The 14,692-nt window shown below is 48.2% G+C and overlaps 1 protein-coding gene across 2 annotated transcripts in view; it reads right to left on the minus strand.

The window, feature by feature from the left end:
• The window catches only part of CACNA1D (calcium voltage-gated channel subunit alpha1 D), a 1,365,963-nt gene that overhangs the window by 431,205 nt on the left and 920,066 nt on the right, over positions 1-14,692 (minus strand). The gene's annotated exons all lie outside the window — the stretch shown is intronic.

Genomic DNA, 14,692 nt, shown 5'->3' on the forward strand with positions numbered 1-14,692 from the left:
GGATAGCACGTGCCTCCCTTTCCACTCTCAGAAATGAGTATTCAGATAGAGGTGCTATACTCTTTACCATAGCATGCACAAAGGCACTCCTGTGGATCAAGAGTAGTACCTGATGAACAAGTTACTTACCTTTGGTAACACTCTTTCTGGTGGATACTAACTGCACATTTCTCCCCTTTTGAATATGGAGAGTTGGCAGACTGGATCATAGAAATTGCTCCCAAGTGACGTCATGGGACTCTGCAGTGTCCTTGCATCATCTGGGGAAGTGAAAACTCTGAGCAGCAAACAAATGCTGCGCCTGAGCACAGACCTCAATTTAGCTTGAACTCTTCTAAACCCTAGATGCTGTTTGGAGATAATAGTGTGCTAAATTCGCTTAAGAGTTTTTTTAGAATGACAGGAGTCCACTCCACAGAACGGAGAGGACAGAGTGAGGTGAATAATCATCAGTTAAATGTATAAACGAAAAAGAGCATTACCGAAAGTAAGTAAATTGTTCCTCTAATGGATACTTCTAATCGCAGATTCCTCATCTTTTAATAGATACCAAAATATTAGCTCCCAAAAGGCGGAGGGTCAAAGGAGTGGATCCACATGACTTGACTTCTGAGGCAGTAGTACTCACTGAACGAGTGTACAGACGCCCATTTAGCAGCCTGGAAGCTGTCCGCCCAGAGGGTCTCCTCCTTAGCCAGGGCATAGCATGTTTTTATGCACAGAATGATGTCCCTAGACAGGGTTTGTTTCTACACAACTCTTCCATCTACCATTTGTAGCACTGGCAAAGCCAACAAAAAGTTGATAATTGACTTTTTACTACTTTATACACTTGATGTAAAAAGAAAGAGTTCTTTTCGTATTCAGAAGATAAAGACTGTCCTCGTCCTTCCAGAGATGCGGCAGCAAAAAAATATCAGGTGGGGGGAGGGAAGGGAAATGGACTGGACTACATGGGTTATGGGTGATATGATTTTCTGCAGAAATGAAGTATGAGTCCAGAGTACCAATTTTTCAGAGAGACAAAATGGTGTATGGTGGTTGCAATGACAGTGCTCCCAGGTCAGTGACACACTACTAAGATGTAATTGCAACGAGAAACACAATTTTGATAGGTAGCAGTGGAAGACATCATTTGTGCATGGGATTGAAATGTGTTCACATCAGCAACATAAGGACTAACGGCCAGATGCATTAAGGGCTAGATGTAGGTGTCTAAATACCGGTCGGTAACGGCCGAAAATCTGTAATTTTCCCGTTACCGACCGGTATTTAGCCCTTTCTAATGTAGGAGGCAGGTTTTAAGGATTCGGTAATGTACCGATTCCTTATTTTAAGGAATAGGTAAATTACCGAATCCTTAAAACCTATTTAGGTGGCACTCAAGTGAGTGCATTTTTGCTTTGAGGATTCGTTATTTACCACCAACTACAAGTTGGTGGTATATACTGAATACCTTTATAAAAGCAATATTTTGCTTTTTCAAGGTGCCATGTGGCAGACATACATGCCCTTAGGGCATGTATGTGTGCCACATGTGCACACATGCACGATTCAGAGGTGCAACAGGGTGTCAATGTGACACCCTGCCAATCTTGAATATGCTCCTGCTATTACCGATTCGGTAAATACCGAATTGGTAATCGTGAATGGCTTCCCATTCATCCCTATGGGCCTTCAGGCCCAAAGGAATGAATGGGAAGCTATTTCTTATTACCGAATCTGTATACCGAATCGGTAATAAGAAATATTACAGAGTCGGTACATTTTACAGATTTATTACCTACATCACATTTACCGATTACTAAATACCGAATTGGTAAAATTCGGTATTTAGGAATCGGTAAAATATGATTACCTACATCTAGCCCTCAATCAATCAATCAATCATGCCATTTGTATAGTGCAGGGAGGGTCTCAAGGAGCTTGGGGGGAGGGGTATGCTACTTCTCGAACAGCCAGGTCTTGAGTTGTTTCCTGAAGGCGAGATGGTCCTGGGTCAGCCGAAGGTGGATGGGGAGGGAGTTCCAAGTCTTGGCAGCCAGGTAAGAGAAGGATCTTCCTCCGGCGGTGGCTCTTCGGATGCGTGGTACGGCTGCGAGGGCGAGGCTGGTGGACCGTAGCTGGCGGGTGGGCGTGTAGAAGGTCAGTCGGTCGTTGAGGTACTTGGGGCCCAGGTCGTGGAGAGACTTGTGTGCGTGGGTGAGGAGCCGGAACGTGATCCTCTTGTCGACGGGGAGCCAGTGCAGGTTCCTCAGGTGGCTGGAGATGTGGCTGCGTCGGGGGACATCCAGGATGAGTCGGGCGGAGGTGGTCTGGATGCGCTGGAGTCTTTTCTGTAGCTTGGCTGTGGTTCCGGCGTAGAGGGCGTTTCCGTAGTCCAGTCGGCTGGTGACGAGTGCCTGGGTGACAGTCTTCCTGGTCTCGGTTGGGATCCAGCGGAAGATCTTGCGAAGCATACGCAGGGTGTTGAAGCACGATGAGGAGACGGCGTTGACTTGTCTGGTCATCGAGAGGGAGGGGTCCAGGATGAAGCCCAGGTTGCGTGCGTGGTCGGTTGGCTTGGGTGCGGTGCCCAGGGCTGGGGGCCACCAGGAGTCGTCCCAGGCGGAGGGCGAAGATCCCAGGATGAGGACTTCCGTCTTGTCAGAGTTCAGTTTCAGGCGGCTGTCCTTCATCCACTCGGCGACGTCTTTCATCCCTTCGTGTAGGCAGGTTCTGGCGGTGTCGGGGTCTCTGGTGAGGGAGAGGATCAGCTGGGTGTCGTCGGCGTAAGAGATGATGTTGAGGTTGTGCTGGCGTGCGATGGCTGCGAGAGGTTTCATGTAGATGATGAAGAGGGTGGGGCTGAGTGAAGATCCTTGCGGGACGCCGCAGATGACTTCGGTGGCCTCGGAGCGAAACGGGGGGAGGCGGACTCTTTGTGTTCTTCCGGCGAGGAACGAGATGATCCACTCCAGTGCCTTCTCTTGGATACCGATGTTGCTGAGGCGCTGGACTAGGGTGCGGTGGCAGACCGTGTCGAACGCAGCGGAGAGGTCCAGGAGGATGAGGGCCACTGTTTCCCCCTTGTCGAGCAGGGTCTGGATGTCGTCGGTGGCTGCGATGAGGGCGGTCTCGGTGCTGTGGTTGGCTCTGAAGCCGGACTGTGAGGGGTCGAGGGATCCGTTCGTCTCGAGGAAGGCGGTCAGCTGTCTGTTGACGATCTTCTCGATGACTTTAGCAGGAAAAGGGAGGAGCGAGATGGGGCAGAAGTTTTTGTGATCGGTGGGGTTCGCTGTAGGTTTCTTCAGGAGGGCGCTGATCTCGGCGTGCTTCCAGCTCTCCGGGAAGGTGGCGGTGTTGAAGGAGGCGTTGATGATGTTCCGGAGTTGGGGTGCGATGGTGGAGTCGGCCTTGTTGAAGACGTGGTGTGGGCAGGGGTCGGTCGGTGATCCGGAGTGGATGGTGTTCATCGTGCGGGCTGTGTCTTCGGTGGTCACCGTGGTCCAGGTGCGAAGGGTGGCGGTGGGGGGCGTTGGTTCGGCGGTTGGGTGCGTGGGTGGGGCGCCGAAGCTGTTGTGGATGTCGGCGATCTTGCGGTGGAAGAACGAGGCGAGGGAGTCGCAGAGGTCTTGTGACGGAGTGATGTCGTTGGTGCCGGTGCTGGGGTTGGAGAACTCCTTGACGATAGTGAAGAGCTCTTTGCTGTCGTGGGCGTTGTTGTCCAGTCGTTCCTTCAGGGATTTCTTCTTGGTGGTGCGGATGAGCTGGTGGTGCTTGCGGGTAGCGTGTTTGAGGGCGGTCATGTTGTTGGTGGTCCGGTCGAGGAGCCAGGCTTTCTCGAGGGTGCGGCAGGTCTTCTTGGAGTCCTTGAGGTCATCGGTGAACCAGGATGCCTTCTTGCTTCTGGGTCTGCTGGGAGGGTTCTTTAGTGGCGCGAGGTCGTCGGCGCAGGCGGTCAGCCACTGTGTGAAGTTGCGGGCTGCTTCGTTGGGGTCCGTTGTGTTGGCGGGTGGGCTCTGGCTGAGGGAGGTGGTGAGCTGGTCTGCGGTGATCTTGCTCCAATTCCTGTGAGGTACCTGTTGCGGGTGGTGGTGGGTCGTGGATCTTTTGAAGCTGAAGTGGACGCAGCTGTGGTCAGTCCAGTGGAGTCCAGTGGCGTGGCTGAAGGTGATGTACTTGCTGGAAGAGAAGACGGGATCAAGCGTGTGGCCGGCGTAGTGGGTGGGGGTGTTGACCAGTTGCTTGAGTCCGAGGTTGGCGAGGTTTTCCAGCAGGGCGGTGGTGTTGCGGTCCTTGTTGTTCTCCAGGTGGAAGTTGAGGTCCCCGAGGAGGATGTAGTCAGTGGAGGGGAGGGCGTGCGGGCTGATGAAGTCTGTGATGTCTTCGCTGAATTGTGTGCGTGGTCCCGGGGGTCTGTAGATGAGGGTGCCTCTGAGGGTCGTCTTAGGGTCGGTGTGAATCTGGAAGTGGAGATGTTCGGCTGCGGCGAAGGAGTCGTTGGCGTCGGTCGTGATGCGGATGGTGGTCCTGTGGACGATGGCGATGCCACCTCCGGTCTGGTTGACGCGGTCCCTCCTGATGATCTTGTACCCGTCCGGGATGGCGATGGCGATGTCGGGTGCAGAGGAGGCGTTCATCCAGGTTTCCGTGAGGAAGGCGACGTCCGGTGATGTAGCGTCGAGGAGGTTCCAGAGTTCCACGGCGTGTCTGTGGACGGAGCGGGTGTTGATCAGGATGCACTTGAGGTGGTTGCTGCTGGTGTTTGTCTTGGCGGGTGCGGGGCAGGTTCGGAGGCAGGTGAACTTGCAGGTGCAGCAGGTGAAGGGTCGGTGGGTGCGTCTCGGGGTGGCTCGGCAGCAGGCGTGGGTCCGGCCTGCATTGAGTGCGTTGAGAGTGGCGGCGTCGTAGGTCAGTCGGGTTGTCTTGCCTCGGCGGGGAGGGCCAGGGGTCCTGGCGCTGGGCGCGGGCCATGAGCGGACAAGCGCAGACGGGCTTACCTTTGGCGCACCTTCGGCGCTCAATCGGTGCTCCCGCTGCGCGCGTCCGCTGCGCGGTCGCTCTGGGGGCGTCATAAGTAAGGAGCCGGGAGGGAGGAGCAGCTGGGTGGCGGGAGCGGGGCGGCAAATGGAATCACAGGGGGGCGGGGCCGCAGGGAGGCAGCGGCGGGAAATTCCAAGAAGCAGCGGGCAGCGGGAAATTCCCAGGAGCAGCGGGAAATTCCCAGGAGCAGCGGGAAATTCCCAGGAGCAGCGGGCAGCGAGCGAAGGAATCTGCAGGCAGGAGGCGGCAAAGGCAGGCAGGAGCGGCAGCAGTGAGTGGGGCGACCAAGCCCTGTGGAGGGCTGAGCGGTCAGTTTTTTAACACTCACAAATGCACAGTTTTTTAACACTCACAAATGCTGCAGTACAGCATTTACAACTGTTAACATGCTTTTTCTTATCTACTCATTCAGTGTTTGGAGTTGGAAAAGTTTTCCATATTTCTATAATCGTATTCTGAATTGATACCAATTCGGTATTAGGAAGGAGCATGTTGTAGGAGTCCCTTACAAATACCAAATCGGTATCTTAACTATCTATGTTTCTGACTAAAATCTGTGTATAAAACATTGATATTTTACAAACACTTCAAAGGAGGTGGTAATGTATTTGCAAAAGAGAAGGGGTACCCTTTCCATTTGTGAATGTAAAAACAAAATTTGTTGAAGAGCAGGCACTAATCCATGGGACCACTGCCAACTCTCAAACAAAAATTAAGTGCATTTTAGATTCAGTCCTATTACTTTAGGGTTGCTTTATTAAAAAAGTAATTACAAACATAGCTTTCTGCTAACCCCACAGGCCACCATCCCTGTGATGGCCTCCAATTGTAATGAGTCTCAATTTGCAACCTACCTCACTAATATTCATGAGGTCGGTCAGATTCTGACCCACTGTGATAAGGAATTTTAAGAACTGACCTATTAGTTCATAGGTCAGTTCTTAAAACTATTTACTGGTTACAAATTCTGACCAGTATTTTGCGACAAGAAAATATTACCTTTGACCCCAAGCTAAGATCCTATTGAGGCATAATTGAAGTGGGCAGTGGGAACATGTATGTGAGTCTTATTAGAAATTCCATCATGACTGTTGACTTGAAAAATGAAGGAGGTCAGGCAAACATAGAAAGGCACTGCATATAATCTTTAGCAGTTCCCACTGGGCCAAAGACGGCACAAACAACAAAACATGACATTAACTGACCTGTATAGGACCAAATATATGAACCCCACACCAGGTCATAAACTTCACCCTACGACCCAAATATATAGACTTGATCATTTGGAGCCTAGTCGCAAGAATAATATCATCTAGTTTAGCAGGTAAACCAAAACCACTCACTTGCTCCACTCAGTCTCCAAACATGGAGGTGTAGGTTGTGGAGATTAAGGTGCAGGACCCTGCCCTTTTGCTGAGGCAAACACATTCCTGTCTACAGGCATCTGGACAGGAATGTGATTATATTCACCTTACTAGTCGACCTCTGACCTACCAGGCCCCCTGGAGTTGAGTGCTGGGTGAAGAAGGCTGGATCGCAGGTCTATGATGCCTAGCTACTGGGCAACTAACAGATGAGACTGAACACAGCTTAGAACATGTCTGCATAAAATCTTTTATAAGGACCTGGTTGAAGGGCAGCAAGTGCTCTAAGATTTCAAGCCCGGGCTGTTAAAAGGGTTGCCTTAGTTTCTGCGGGGGTAGTTGTAAGTCTAGCACTTCTACTGCTCTGGAGACTACTACCTTGAAGGAGGCATTGTCTTCAGTGAGCGGGTATTGTTGGGGAGTACAACTCAGTCTCAGGATAATTACCAAGCCCAGTGACATGTTGCAGATCTAGGTAAAGACCAGCATCAATATGGTGAGGGGGAGTAAGTTATCTCTCTCCTCTTTCTTGTCTTCATTGTGGGGAACATTTTAAAACCCTTGAATGGTGTTAGCATCCAATACAAGCATAGCACCCAGCCTACTCTAGGACTAGTGTTGAAGGAGAGGGTGGGGATCCTCCAACACTGGGGGCTGTGCCTTGGTGATCTCATAATGAGACACATACCAGGCACTGGATGAACTCTATTCCAGATCCAAGATTGATGCCCGGATGAGTTCCGGTGCTGGTGCTCCTGCAACTGGGATCAGTGGCTGGACGGTCAGCCCTGAAGAGGCCTCTGGCGCTGGAGGAGAGGTTTGGGCCAGTGCCCAGAACAGGGCGAAGGTACCATGAGGTCAGTCGACACCAGGGCAGAACCTGTCAGCTGAAGTCCACCTCGGGGCTCCTGTGGCTCTGTGGGGCACAATGGCACTGAAGAGGAAGTCAAAGTCATCCTGAACAGTTGCAACATGGCCCCCTTGAAGGCTGTGGAGGCTGACAATGGCACAGAAATCTTAGGGTATGCTGGGGACCAGGCTTGGAATATGCACAATGTCAGACAAAGGCGTTGGATCTTTGTTGTGTCGACTGTGAAGTATGTCCCTGTCGTAGGAAGAGCAATATAGATCTGACTACCACTTGGACTTTTTGCAATTTGCCCATCGACTTCATTTTTGAGTTTCCCGAAGATGGTGCCTTGGAGCAGGACCGGGGCCTCCAGCAGGAACAGGCCCACACAAAAGTAGAATTTGGCGTCAGTAAAAATCCAACAAAGTAGGGAGCGGATCTCTGGATCAGCGTCAGAGGGTGTGGAATGAAAGGCACGGATGTCAGAGTTTGGGGTAGCACCTATATGTGGCTCAGCACTGTTACTTCCGGAGGCGATGCAAGGTCGCTGAGCAGACTGATGGCACCATCTGCCGGTTGATGGGAGCAAATTCTATGAAAAATTCGGGACCCAATCTGGTCCCTGGGGGATATTCAAAAGGTGAGAAATCTGCTATTAGAAGTATGCATATGCAATATGGTAGCCCATTCCATTACCAGACACTAGTATTACCATACTTTTTAAAAGTGAATATATGCTTCTAAGATGTTGACCCTACTATAAAAATCTATCTGACAAAAAAGGAAGTTGTCTATCAATCCTAGGTGCTTCTATTTATGGATGTCTGGCTACCTGGGCCTCATAATCGACGAGCCCTTTCGTCTGTCATGGTTAAGAACGCTTTTGCTTTGTTGGGGATATTCTCAGTAACTGTAGGCCAGTGGGTTATAAGTAGGTGGGGGTATGCACCCTCAGCTAGTAATTATACCACAATTACTGATAGGTCCAGTCAAGTCTCAGTAAATTAATCCTTGCTCAACCCTTGATAGTTTAGCAAAGGAGCAGTCAAGCTTAATTTAGGAGTCAGGTGTGTGTAAAGCATTTAATACCACCAAAACAGTAAATAAGTAAAAGACAAAACCCAATAAAACTCCAACACTATTTTATAGAAATTGGAAATATTTTTATCTTCACAAAGACACCAAAATGACAAAAATCCAATGTAGGGAACCGGAGGTATGAATTCTTAAAGATTAAATACAAAAGGGTGCATTCTAGTGCCAAAAAGCTTAAAATGCCACTTGTGACTATCTGGTCCCACTGGACTGGGACAAAGTCAAAGTTTTAGGCCACGGGTCAGATAAGCAGAGGTCTAGTTCTCGGTCAAAAGTTAAACTTCTGCCTAGGGGCCTGATTTACATCTCAGAAGATGCATACCTCTGCCAGAACGGTGACGGATATCCCCTCATCAAAATATAAATCCCATTATATCCTATGGGAGTTAAAATTCGGCGGACGGGGTGTCTGTCACCATTGTGATGGAGTAACCTGCCTGCTGAGATCTAAATCAGGCCCTTAGTCTTTTTCTTGGAGCTTTTTTCCTGAAGCCGAGTCCTAGGGTTCCTCGTATCGGGAGTTCGAGTTGACGACAGTGGCCTGCTGCAGGGCGATGCCTCAGTGAGCCTCTGGAAATCTTTGTCCTCGATGGTGAGGAGCTTCGGACCTTTTAGTGGGACAAGCCAGTCTCATCCAGGAGCTTGTTTGTAAAACTGTGCAGAAAGTTTCCAAACTTTGAGATCTTGTTGGTTCTGAGTTCCTTTTGGAAAAAATAAGGGTCCAGTAGCACCAATAAAGGGCTCATGGACTCTGAATTGCCTATCTGGGGCTAGAAATCAACTTTCCACAATGCACCTGCGCAGTCCAGGAAAAATCCTGTTGCAGCTGGTCATCTGGGGTGATCCTCTCTTTGGCTTGGCAGGTGACTTCATCCAGCCCGGATGTACCTGTTGCTGATCAAGGAGTCTACTCCTTTTAGTTTGAGTCGGGCACAGTCCTTCTTTTTTATGTGCAGCCTTGTGAGTGCAAACCTTCTGTGGCGCAATTCAAATGTCCAGTAGGGCAGTCCTTCTTCTTCTGATGTTCCAGGCAGTGATCTGAGGAGCTCCTGCAGCTCTCCCATATTTACCATCCACTCTGGGCTGGCAGGAAGGTGGGGACACCCCAACCAATAGGGGTAAAGCTACTTTCCTCTGCTATGACCACCTCCTGCTAAGTATGGCATATTTGTGACCCAGAATGCACTGTTCTCTCACAAACCAAAATAGTGAAATTCTCTCCTTGGTGTATGTGTGTGTAACCCAATCCAGAGGTGTGGCAACCATCTGACTACACTCCCCTTACAGCCCCTCTCCTAATTAATTAGGGGGGCTCCCATCTGGCTTGGGGATCAAGGAAGTGGGGGCTGGGCTGGGTCCTGTGACCTCTGTTCTCCTGCCTTTGTATTTCAGCTTATCTCCCCAGCCCCATTCCTCTTGCTGTTTTCTCCAGGAAGCACATTTCCTCCCACCAAATGGTTGTATTGTGGCAGCCCCAGGCCTCTTCACACCTACTAAGTTAGCAGCTAGGCTTAGGCCGTAAAAGGCTAACGAATCAAAAGAGGCTGCAACAGAGCTGCTTAAGGTACCTTCAGGATAGTAAGTTCTAAAACTTTTTTCCTGTAATAGTTACAATAAATCCAAGTTGTTGGATTTATTGTAACCATTATTTTGATACTTTGAATGATTTGTCTAGCTAGGCTCCAATCAAACGTTAGACTTTATTAAGTTTAATAAAGCCTTCCCATGTTAGCAGGGGGCTAGCAGCACTACAATAGGCAAAACGGCTTTGGCTGTTTTTTCCTTACCAGGGCATATAAATGATAATTTATATTGTCCCTTCTTTTTATAGCAATGCACCATACCCATGGGGCACCAAGGGAGAGGATTTAGGGGTGACTTACATGTAATGGTAATTTGGAAGTACTTTTAATTCCAAAGCTGAATTTGGACTCAGTTGTATTTTAAAACCATGATGCAAGGTAGACCTGGCTTTAATATTACACCAGACACCACAGCAGTGCACACTTAAGTACATTAAGTCCACTGGGGACGCTAAACTTACATGCCCTATCATATACTAGGGACTCATAAGTAGGTTATCTTTGCCAGTCATAATTATAGCAATGACCATATATCTTTAGAGGACAGAGCACTGGCCCTGGGTCTGACAAGCAGAGCCCAGGGCACTTTCAGAGTCAGTAATCACCAGCATCAGCCGAATGCCAAAAAATGGGGGTGATCAGGGCAAAAAGAATGACTTTCCTACAATAACTGTCTGTTGAATACGGTTGATGTTTTAAGAGTAACATGTGTCCTGTTTGTGGACAAAATCGATTACTTTTGAGGCATCCCTTTCACATTAGTTTGGTGTTTTACTGCAGAATAGAGGTCCTAGTAAAGTTCTCACTCTCTTGCTCTCTAATACTTACACCTTCCTTCTGCGTTGTTCTAGTACTGGTTCCTGCTCCTGTTGCTGCTGAGTGTATCCTACTTGTCCAGGTACTGCCACACACTGGTGGCTTCAACAGACATCTATCCCTCAACTATGCAATCACCTCGCTCCTGTGATTCCTTGTACATATATAGTGAGTATTCAATTATTTCCCTCACTCCCAGATCTTTATATTTCAGTCACACATACTTATACTCTTGTTCAGCAAATACTGTGCTTGAGCTTATCTGACTGGGCCACTAAGTGGCATGTACCAACCATGACAGATCAGAGAGGTACTAAAAGAAATCTGGTTGTATTGGGATTTAGACAGTAGATCACTTTAGCATGAATTTGTGTGTATATTTACCACATTTCAAACGCCATCATTTCAGTACTTAACTGAGTCAAGTAGTCATATGTTAAAGCATTTAGCCAACTGAACTAGTGTTAATGAAACTGACACCTGTACAGAATGTGGGAAATTGATAATTGAGCCGACGGTGATTTTTCTGTATTCATTTCAGTCTTTAAAAGGCACAGAAAAAGTATGACTCTAGGGCCGTTTCGATAAACCTTTATGAGTGGAGATTCATGTTTAGATAGTGTTTCTTTTTAACATTAAGGGTATGAAGACTCGAATGAAACAATCAAGTTAATGTTTTTACAACATATGTTTTATTAGTTTTCTTGACAATTAGATGAACACATGATCACAGTTTGCCCCACTAATCTCCTCCTCCAACCACTGACTTTTGCTACTTCCACCCACCCCTGCAGGTCTATCATACTGCAGGTCACCCAATCACAGCTGTGCTTTGTCCTTAGATCTCAAATGGACAAGGCCTGCCTTTCAGATTCAAGGAGACAGCAAAATCTTTATGATCACTTAGTTAGAGGGCATCCCGTACTCGTTTTCCCTCTTTACCCAGCACGGCTCACAATGGGGGCCATCATAATAACAACTCCCACCCCCATACATGGCATGACACTGGAGCAACAAATTTGGCGCACACGGGCACAGAGAGTCATACAGTCCTTATTTACACTACAACCTTTTTTGCTCTGATACCCAGTAGTCAGTGAAGTTCTCACAAGTTGCACTCCATTAACTTCACCCTGGACCTGCAGCAGGCTCTGCACTGGGCTACGGAGAGTAGACGTGGAAATATTCAGAAGCCAGCACCCCTCGAAAGACCACTTTAGTTTTAAATATCACTCTTCAGCAAGAGATGGTAACTGGTGTGGTTCCACAGGGGCTTACCTGACACGGCGATGGGCAGAACAGAAACACATACACACTTCTATGGCCCTTCATGTGCTAACCTGTTTATACAGCTGGCAACTACACACTTATGAGAGACCAATGGTTGTGTCCAGCAGGGGCAGCCACAATCAACGTCATAAGACATTATGTTCCTCCTAACATTTAGATAAGATCATACCTTATAGTAAGAACACAATACAGAAAGAGAGAGAGAGAAAGTTTATAGAGTAACAATGGGTAAGATCAATCTTTGTGACTGAGCCATATTGGCTGTTAGTGTTCATTGTCTCTGTATCACTGAGCTGGGTTTGGGTTCGGACTCAACGAATACGGATATTGACCACCTCGTGGATTTTCACCGAAGGAAGCAGATGCTGAGTTTTGCATAGGCAGCTGACTCAGCATGGTTCGCACTTCACCTTCTGCAGGAATGAGAGGTACCACTTCTGTGCCAATGGGCAAGCTCACACAATCGTCATCAGGGACCGGTGTAGACATAGGCAGTGATTCTCTCTGTACGGCTGGCCGTAGTCCCTTCTGTGAGGCTTGTATGGAAATCTTTTTGAAATAGGAGATGTTTTGCATAATGTAAGCACCTCTTCGAGTTTCAGTTATCATGGTGCCACTCACATCTGTAATGTACCACGGGTGCGGCTCAAAATTTGGGATTAACTTTCCTTCACCTCTATGGGTACACAGCAATACCGGGTAATCAGCAACAAAAGACGGACTGCTAGCAAAAACGATGATGTTGCATCAGCTTGCAGCATCATTGTTTTTTGTGATGGCAGTCCTGAATGGCTTCATGGATGTCAAAGGAGGGAACCCACGATGAGTAACTTGGGACACATTCTCTTATTTGTCTCTCTCCCAGCATAGCAACAGGAAGTGTCTTTGTGGTGACTTGCAGAGTGTTATGGTAGTCTTGTAGCAAGTTGTAGATGGCCCATTCACTGTGGTCATTGTCCATCTCTGCAATTCTGAATACTTTATTAATTATCCGCATGAATGTTTGTGCTTCCCCATTTGCTTGGGGGGAAGCACAGCCCCTAGGGACCTCAGGCAGGGTGCCTGTTCTTGACCATGAAAAGGCAGTCCATAGTCTGAATTGATTTCCATTGGTATGCCATGGGTGGCAAACATTTTCTCAGGTTTTGGTATCACTTCTTACACGGACATGGAGGATACTAGTTCCACTTCTAGATACCTTCTAAACTGGACTACAACAAGGAAGTGTTGGCCTCCAGGTAGAGTAGCGAAATCAGCACTCAGTTGGATCCATGGTGTTGTGAAAGTTTCTTCTGGTATGATCAACATGGGTGGAACCAGAACCTTCTGCCTGAGCCTCACCTATGTCTTGATGATTAGTCGAGATGGCACGACTATACAGTCTCCGCGGAGAATGAGGCCATCTTCCACAAACGACAGGTCTTCACAGATGTCGTGCATTTTTTTGGATATGCCTACGGGCCTCTGGCCTCTGACTTGCCTACTCCTTCATGGCTGGCCACAAGTAGTTGTTTTTGATAGCTTTCTGTACATGTTGAAAGCATTAATCCTCGTGAGGCTTAGCAGATGCCAGTTACTGTGAATGTTTAGGCCAGGAGCCGTCCACCACCAGTGTCGCAGGCCATATCCTGTTCATCAGCAATTGAGGCCCTCTAGTGGCAAGATAGTCAGCGGGATTGTCCTGCCCAGGTCGTTAACTCACCTCTAACGTGCACTCTTGTACCTGAAGAATCCATATCTCAATTTGCGGCGGCTGTTTTGACAATGACCTCGAAACAGTGGTATGTGTTTCCATAGAAGTACAGATGGAAATGTCTGCAGTCCCACAATACCGTAATGCCTCCTCATTCTATCTGAGAGTACCTCCGATTGGTTTCTGTTAGTGCCCGACTGTCAAAGGCAACTGGGGCCCAGACATCTTTGTGTTGACATACATTGGAACAGCCTGAGCCCAGTAGAGCTGACATCAACTAGAGGTTCAGTTGGCTTGGTGGGGTCATAACACTTCATTGTGGTTTCTGCTGATGGGGCTGACTTGTTTTTTTTCAAACGCTTGTTGTTGATCAGATTACCATGTCCATGCTCACATACTGGTTTTATCGGTGCTGTGAGGTTGTCCTATACCCTACCACAGTAGGTGGCCATGCCCAACAGACAATTGCGGCGTTCGGTAAAGGAGGCCACAATTTTTGTCACAGGACATTATAGGTAACATGCAGCCGACAGTTTACAGCTTTACAAGGGGTAGGGAAGGAGCTGGTGGCTAGATGTATGAAGTATGTTTCTGGCCACAAATGCTCTGATTCAGTGTTTGCGACTGGATTATACCCATTTTAGAAGTCAGTACATTTTTTCCAACCCCTAAAATGGGTTTAGAAATGGATAAGGAATTGCTGTTTGGAAGGGGCAGGTTGTAGGCATACCTGCCGAAAAGCGATTCCTATCCATATCTATCAATGGTTTAGAACTGAAATAGCGGTTATAAACGACAGAAAAGTTGCAGACCTCAAGTTGCAGTGCAGTGGGGGGAGAGGGGATTGGGGTGGAGGAAGGCTGTGTGAATTCAGTATATACAGGAGGAGCAAGGAGGCTGTCGAAGTTGGAAAATGGGTCAGTGGATGGTACGAAAGGCTGGCACACTAGAATACTACCTTTAGTGCAGCAGTAGT

This window comes from Lissotriton helveticus, chromosome 9 (genome assembly GCF_964261635.1).
Source record: "Lissotriton helveticus chromosome 9, aLisHel1.1, whole genome shotgun sequence".
NCBI lineage: Eukaryota > Metazoa > Chordata > Amphibia > Caudata > Salamandridae > Lissotriton > Lissotriton helveticus.